This window comes from Corvus brachyrhynchos, unplaced genomic scaffold, assembly GCF_000691975.1.
Source record: "Corvus brachyrhynchos isolate BGI_N302 unplaced genomic scaffold, ASM69197v1 scaffold31, whole genome shotgun sequence".
NCBI lineage: Eukaryota > Metazoa > Chordata > Aves > Passeriformes > Corvidae > Corvus > Corvus brachyrhynchos.
Window position 1 is genome coordinate 351,427 of NW_008236196.1, and position 8,305 is coordinate 359,731.

Below are 8,305 nucleotides of genomic sequence, written 5' to 3' on the forward strand. Positions count from 1 at the left end.
AGTTATATTTTACATCATGTAAGTTTTGTACACAACCAGCCAGAGATGTCTGTGACCATAGCACCACACTGCAGACCACAGGCATGTGCCTGAGCCTCCCTCAAATTGCTTCCCAAATCCTTGGCTGGCCAAGGTTAGCCTGCAACAGCAGAGCTGCAGACCTGGCATACCCAGTGTCCCTATCCACAACTCAGGGATCTCCTCCTCTGAAACATCACCACTCCTGAGTACACTTCCCCTAAACTCAGGAGCACTGAGTTAATGTCTCACTGCTCTCAGCAGAAGAATGTGCTGAGGGTGAATACTGCAATTAGATATGCAGAAAAGTAAGGTCATAAAGACATACTGCACATTTAAGCATCTTTCAACCCCTTTGGAAATAGAAATAATTTTCCTGGCAGAGGGCATCAACTAATCCCTGCAGGCCACAGCTGGAGAATGGCCAGGTTGCTGCACCAAGGAAAAGAGGACTGCAAAGGTCGCAATAGCCTGAATAAGCTTGGAAAAAAAAAGCATGAGAACTTTTGCTGTTGCAGGGAAAGTACTTACTGTAATAATAATAGTTACAAATGGGAACCTGAATGAATTCTGAGAATACCTTCATGATAACCTACAGGAGAAAAAATTCATCCTATAAAAAACTGATGGAGAAACCTTGAAATGAAAATGTATGAGCTGGGGTTTTATGGAAGTACTCTGTCTAATTTTTATTTATTTTTTTCTTTTTTTTTTGGCATTCCAGTCACATTTTCTGTCTGAATGAACAACCAATTCTTAAGATCTACCAATGACAATGTTCCTAAGCCATCTTAGAAATTAGACAATAAACAAACAGTAGATTACTATAAATATTAATATCTTACTCTTCACTTCAAAATTAATGTAATTCCACTTATTCTGGTAATAAGCAGTTTTTCCCTATCTCAAATATCAAAAAATAATTCATTGACCATGGGCTACTATGGCACTGAAGATCCATTATTCAGTTCAGGGGTCATAGGTTTTATCTATACTCTAGAAAAGTAGGGACAATTTATAATTTATTTTAACATTTCAAAATGCAGGATTTTTCTGACCATACTGTACCTCTAATCAATCTTTGATAAAGTCTTCAAAAAATCAGAGGAGAATGTATAGAATGTTTCAGTACTGCAAAAGCAAGTAAGTTCTCTCAGATCATGAGATCCTTAAAACTCCCTGCAAGCTTAATATGGTATTTTAACACAAGTTACCTCTAAAGGAAGTATTCCACCTCCATTATGTTCCAAGCCTGGCAGCTGTGCCAGGCTTTGTGTTTTAAATCCAGCTGTCTCTACCTTAATGTAAGTTCTGCTCAAAGCGATATTAATCAGACTGGCTAGACTGTTGGGACTTAATGTTTCAGTACCTACTTTTTTATCTAGCCTTATAAACTTTATATTGAGATATAAATTAAGACTATTTGCTTATTCGACTCCTTGCCTGAGGGTATCTTTAATTCTAAGCTCTCTGATGAGCTATATAAATGATGCATGCAAGAATGCCATCAGCTTTGATATGATGTTTATTTCTCCCTGTTAATGAAAAGATTTCCATTTTTTATGCATATTTCTTGTGGTTTAAGAAAATGCCATCTCTGTATTGCTTTAAGATTCGCTATGATGGAAAGACTTTTTATTAAAACAGTATTTTTCTCCAGTTTCAAGATTGGCACTTGCATCCTCTCACTCTGACAGTTTACATTCTTTTTCTGCATAATAGGATAGAAGCAGTGGAAGATTAACAGGAGGCAATCTAATTTAATGGTTGCAATTATAGTTGATGAAGAAATGTGTTAATCAGGAAAAATATAACTCTGATGACTTCCTATGTAGAAAAAAAACAGAAAAGAAGGGAAAAAAGTGGAGATGAGGAATCTGTGCTGGGTGGGCTTGCTCATCTGTATATCTACTTTTGTTCTAGAACCATATTTTAATATAGATATTCTGGCATAAAATTGCATTCTGTAGTGCATAGGCTGTGTCAGTAGAAAATGTTGAGGAGTTACTCAAATGTCTTCACTAACACCTGAATAGGCACTGATAGAAAAAAACACTTTGTTTACTAAACCATCTGTTTAGTCAGGACTCCAGCCTGCATAATAGAACTGATCTGTGGGACTGCTTCTCCATTCCAGCCGAACTTTGATCCTACAAGTGTATGTAAGTGTATAACAGCTTGAGAAAACTGTACCAGAATATCGCTGACCATTATAAACTGCAATCCGCCTGATGCTCTAAAATGTAATGCAGCATAGAACAGGGTATTGCAACCTCACAGACCAGCCACTCAAAAAGACTTCAGGGAACTGCTGACCGTCCTCCCTCCTTGGGAGTGATTGATGCATTTTTATAGAAAATGTGTATGGCATTATTTAGTTATTATCAACATGACATGGCAGAAAAATTCCAGAAATACAGAAATTTAATAAAATAGAATTTTACACACAGGGAACAGACTTTGTCAATTTTGTGTCTTATTTCAGGAAATGACAGAGAAGAGACTGCCCTGATCCAAAGGATGACCCTTCCTTCCCAGATATCCTGAGTATCCCCAGCCGTATGTATCATGCATCGAAACACACAACACAGTGGTACTGTTTCTGCATCCCCCACCATGGGACAGCAAAGGTCTCAATTTCTGCAGCATTCCCACAGGTACCTCAGTGGACCCCTGCCTGCTGAGCCAGCAGCTGCTGGCCTCATGTAAGACAGCAACCTTCTTCTCCAGGAGCTGTGAATATGAGGTGATTCTCAACTATAAAGCAAAACCCATTACTTTAGCTCAGACTTCCCCCCCCCAACTCCCCCCGCCCCAAAAAAAACCCCAAACAAAACAAAACAAACAAAAAAAACTCCAACCCAAACCTCCATTCTGCATTCAGATATTTTTCTATAGATTCATCCTGGAAAAAAAAATTAATTTCTATCTCAGGGGAAACTTCAATGAGTGACATAAGTCACAGAGGAACATAAAGAGTACACAAAATGAACACTGAACACTTTACATAAACATTTGCAGTAGAACTGCATATTTTTGAAGATTGATTTTATGACTATAAAAACATATTCTCTATGTGTTATGTCTAGTCTGATGAACACCTTCAGTGATGTATAACTCTACTGAGCTCTTTCACCAGCTAAAGGTTCTCAACCTTTGCAAGCAGTAAGAGAATCCCTTCCCAGTACCAATCCCAGTTTCAGGAGCAATGTAATGTAGACCGTGGTTTTCCCCCAGCTGCCATTGTGGACTACAGGATTAAGCAGGGACATGCAGTAAGCATGAAAGCATTGCTGTGGCATAGTTCCCTCCCTCTGCCAGCCATGTGGAGTGCTGAGCCTATAGGACTGGTAATGAGAAGGGTGCCAGAAGAAGGACAAAATGGGCCCAAACCACTGGTCCTGTGAAAAAATTAATCCACCCTACCTTTCTTTAGCACTTTAGCTTAGAAGTAACAAATAACACTGCCCCTCAGCAGCAGAGGCCTGAGGACCAGAATTAACATTTACCACCATTTTGTGCTGAGACTATATATCTTTTTGGCAAAACTCAAGAAACATATTATTGTTATCATCGTCATCATCATCACTATCATCATTATCTTTTCAGGGACATGGAATTAATGGACTTACTGCTATGAACGATAAATAACTACTGATTTTAAACATGCTGAGTACCCTCAGAGGCAGAACTTTGGTTCTTTATTACTTGTACTGCAACAGAAGTATTTCTGTCATCGGAGGAAGCCGAACAAGGACTTGTGTTTCAAGTGACCAACCACATATTACAAACAAACAAGCTGCAGTGAAATGTTCAAAGTTATTAGATTTATATTCGGTGATTTAGTCATTATTTTGTGAACAGTTCTGAACAGCAAACATCTTTGTATGCTTCATGGTCCATTCACAAACAAGTTAAATACAGTGGAAAATATATTCATAGCAGATAACTCCTGAAACTCCCATGCTACATATTTTTAAACCTGATCATCTTACTTTTTCTTAGAAGGGAAATCCTTGTACACAAACAAGTAAGACTTCAAGACCTACAATCTTGCATTATCAACACAATGCAGCACTTTTGTCTAATTTGCAGTGCTTCAGTTCTTCCAGAAGGCTCAATCTTCAGAATTCAAGAACTTCTGGAAGCAGCAAGTTATCTCAGTACTTTTAGCATAGGGCTATTTTCTCGACCTAGAAGAAAAAAAATACTACTTAATTTCTAAACTTGGACATAGAAATAAGTAATAAAGTAGAATCTGAGCCAAGATTTTCTTTGGCTTTTGGGTTTTGAAACCAGGGCAACCATTAGCCTTTTTCTCACAGATGCAACAGGTACATATGATTTATTATCACTGGTAGGCAATCCATCATGCTCCTATCTGGGTCCTCTCATTTTGAAATGTTCTCCCAGCACTCCATCTTCTGTGGTCAACTCAGCCTTCTGCATTTGCTTAACTTTTTTTTATGAGCTAAGATCTTAATTGCTAAAATTGACTCTTAGAGCAGTTAGTGCCTTGGCTCCTTAGTGTTTGAAATATTTGTTGTGCCTTCAGGATATCTCATTGAAAAGCAGACTTTGGAAATCCATTGTAATATAGTAGCCATTTTCCCCTGTTCTCCTAGGAAAATTATAATTGTCCTTTCCAACTGGTCTGGAAATGAAACCTGAATACTAATTTGAGTTACAGATATATATTCATTCAGGATACAGCATAAATAGCAAAAGAATTCATTCAAAAAATAATTTTTAGTTCAATCTAAGTTAGGAAACTGACATTTAAGAAAATATGAGCTCTTTTTTCATCTATGGAGGTTGTTTAGTTTAAAACTTTAATATAGAAGAATAAGTCAACAGACTTGCTTTTCTAAGCAACTTTATGTTTGGGAATTCTTGATTTTTTTTTAATCAGTAAAAAGGAGAGAAAATACTCTATTTTAAAGATAAAAAAAAGGTAGCAAATTGGTTACAGAAATCAAAGTACACCTCTTACACCTTCCAGATCCATTGAGTAAAAATAAACTTGGATGTAGTTTGCAAACTGAAAGATAGTGGCAATGCTAATACGAATAATGATATAAAAAAGGAAAGAAATGGAAATAAAAAAAATGAATAGAGAATATAAATGTAAGAAGCGATTTGGAGCTTTAAAATAAGCTCAGTGGAAACAGAAATGGAAAAACCATTGGACTGGAACACTGAATGACAGGGATGGAAGAGGAAAGCGTGGAAGAAACCTTGGTGTGTGCACAACTGAAGTGCTTTCGGAAACACTTGAGCAGGAGGATATTAGCTGGCTCAATTCAAGAATTATTTTGAGTTACTAAGGAGAACAGAAGGGGTGATTATAAAAAGGTTCAGCTTTGTGGATATTTAAATGTTTTCCATTACTGCAATACACAGCAGGAAAATCTATTGCTATTATGCTAAACACTGCACAATAATATGAAACTTTTCAAGGAAACTTTTCAACAGCTAATGTCTCTGGCAAGGGAAGGGGCTTAGAGCAGGGAAAAAAACCTGTTCAAGAAGAGAAAGAACTGGGTATTTTACCTAGATGTGAGTTGTGAAATTAGAAGTGATCAATAACCAACAGTTCGCACTTGCAATTTTCAGGGATGTGACAGAGATAAGGAGGGAACGAAATCTTTTTTCTCTTTTTTTTAAATAAGACTGAGTCCAAACCAGCTCCTTACAGCTTGTTGGAAACTTAGAATCAAAGCTTGTGATTCTACCTCAGAAGATCCTGACAGAGCTCCTTCTGATTTCTGTGTCTTCCCCATTGGAGCATGGCTAAAACAATAGCAGAGCTGGACATTTCCCACTTGGCCTTGTCTTCCTCTGATCCCACCTTCTTTTTTCAACCGTATCTCCAGTCCCCTGAGACACTAGGACTCATGGATCTAGGCCAAGATCAGATGAGAACCAGCAAACAAGAATGAGTAGCAAATAACATTGGTTGAACCAAATCCAGTTGCATTTCAAGATTTTTCTATGCATCTAAAGAGGAAAATGTAGCAAAGAGCCAGAAAGTGAAAGGAGTTTTCCTGTTTGGATAGTATTTCACTGGCAGAAACTCATAGAGAGACATTAATAAAGACATTAAAATAAAGATATTTTATATCATGTTTAAAGTTACAAATTTAGCCTATTTAATTTATAATTTGTTTAAATTTCCTATCCATCAGCATATTATAGAATTGCTAGGCATTAAGTAAAGAAATACCGCCTCATACAGGAGTGATTCAAGGAAGAGCAGCTGAAAGGCTTTTTTATATGTCTATTTATTCTGACCACAAGAGTTGTGTTTTGAAGAGCATTTAAGGACACTGCAATTTTCCCTCAAGGCAACTTCAGTTATTTTGCACAGGGCTCATAGTGTCAGATGGATCTGTCCCACGCAACCTCCTTTTTCTGTCCATCCAGACAACCCATGGCTGTCACACTTTATATCCCCTGACATTCCTGATTTTTGGAAAAGCCATTGGAGGAATGGCCTGACACACTGCCTGGGTATGGTAATCAAAGAAATGTGGGTTTTGCCTGGTGTGGCAAAGAAAGAATCAGCTATCTGGAAAAGTCATCCTGTCTAAGAAATGAGAATAAACATTTTATTTTAATTGTCATCACGGAGGTCCTTGCACTGCTTTTGAGAGATTGGAAAGATTTTCATGTGTTTTTCACTCTAAAATAACCAAAAAAAACCCAAACCAAACCAACCAACCAACCGAACAAACAAACAAAATCAGTCTCTTCCTGACAGACTTCCTAGGGGGATTTTTTTGATCACTTTATGAAAAAATTTTGAAACCCTTGTGGGAAGCACTGAGAAGCAAGGAAAGATTAATGCTTCATTGCATTTCTGGGTATCTGCAGGAGACATCTCTAAAATTACCTTATCTTATGAGTAGTGCCTTTAAATGTTGTGTTAGTAGCATTCACATCACCAGGGATCAGGAGCAATTTCATTCCTACAGGAGCAAATTCATCCCATTACAGATGATCAGGTGCAGCAGAGTCTGAATCCCAGAAAAGAGAAAATGTACTGTCAGCATCTAAACATCAAGCAGCATCACTCTGGCTCAGCCAGCAGCGTTAACCTTCTGTACCGTTCCAACAGCAGGTCAGCCTCACTTTGTTTCTTTACACCTCCCTTTTTCCCTGCTGAGGTCAGGGGTGTTGGGATCATGGGACCTGCACCTCCTTTTCATAGCAGGAACAGCCTTATCCTACAGCAAGTGGTCCTCCCTCCCAGGGATGTGGGAAGTCACAGCACCATGTTAGAGGCAGCATCCTGGAAGACCAGGTCTTGAAGCCAAATGAGGTCAGATCATCTCAGCAACAGGTGGACAGATATGAAAATTTCATCCCATTCATACCACAATCAATGAAACTTGCTGGCCCTGTGATATCTTTTGCTTTTTTTTTTTTTTTGCATGTACTGTTGTGAAAACTTGAAATGCTATTACTGACCACTATTGTATACTCAAGCTGTTTCCAATTTTCTTTCTGTTCATTGTTTCTGTTCATTCCTTTTTTCCTTAGAAAACTCCTTGCAACCTGTTTATTTGTCCTTAAAATTAAAATACAGGGAGCTGTCCAGGTGAGTAAGTACAATAACCCATTGGTGTGGACATTGTACATGAAATGGCCATCCCATAGAACTTTAGAAATTTTTCTTTTTCTGTTTGATCTTCTGGCTAACTTTCTCTGTATATTTTCTGTTTTACTTCATAGAGCTTATTTTCAGAGCTTGGCTGAAATTGTCCTAATGGAAATTTAAAAACCTCAGGTACTAATTAATTTATTAGCAAAGTTGAAGTGGCAAAGCCCTTAGATAAACTGTGTTAAACAACTTTTAACATTAAAATAGAATTTCCTATATGTTAGATGTAACACCTTCAGTACATAAACACCTGGTCAGTTGGGAAGTTTGATCAATGCATCAGGAGAATTGAAACAGCTCTTCTGGTAGAATAGGCTAAACCAGACCAGACTAAAATAGATTATTTTAATTGAAAAGGATCTACAAAAATCATTTAGCCTACCTGCCTGGCCAAGGACTCACCACTTTGAATCTTTTTCTTAAGGGCACTGTCCAAATGCCTCTTAAACACTGACAGGCTTGGGGTATCCAACACCTCTCAAGGAAATTGTCTCCGTCTTGGTGAAGAAATGCTTCCTAATGTCCAGTCTAAACATCCAGTTCTGGTACCTAGAAATATTCAAAACAAGACATTCACTTCTAATTACATCTTTTTTTCCCTTTTTACTTACATTATGTATT

At 37.7% G+C, this 8,305-nt stretch overlaps 1 long non-coding RNA gene across 1 annotated transcript; it reads right to left on the reverse strand.

Moving 5' to 3' along the window:
• Positions 1–5,754: 5,754 nt before the first annotated feature.
• LOC108448091 lies at positions 5,755–8,305 on the reverse strand. Its single transcript, XR_001863879.1, has 3 exons — positions 8,087–8,305; positions 6,914–7,037; positions 5,755–5,921 (listed from the first exon to the last, which is right to left on the reverse strand). It is a non-coding gene; the product is annotated as an uncharacterized LOC108448091 (long non-coding RNA).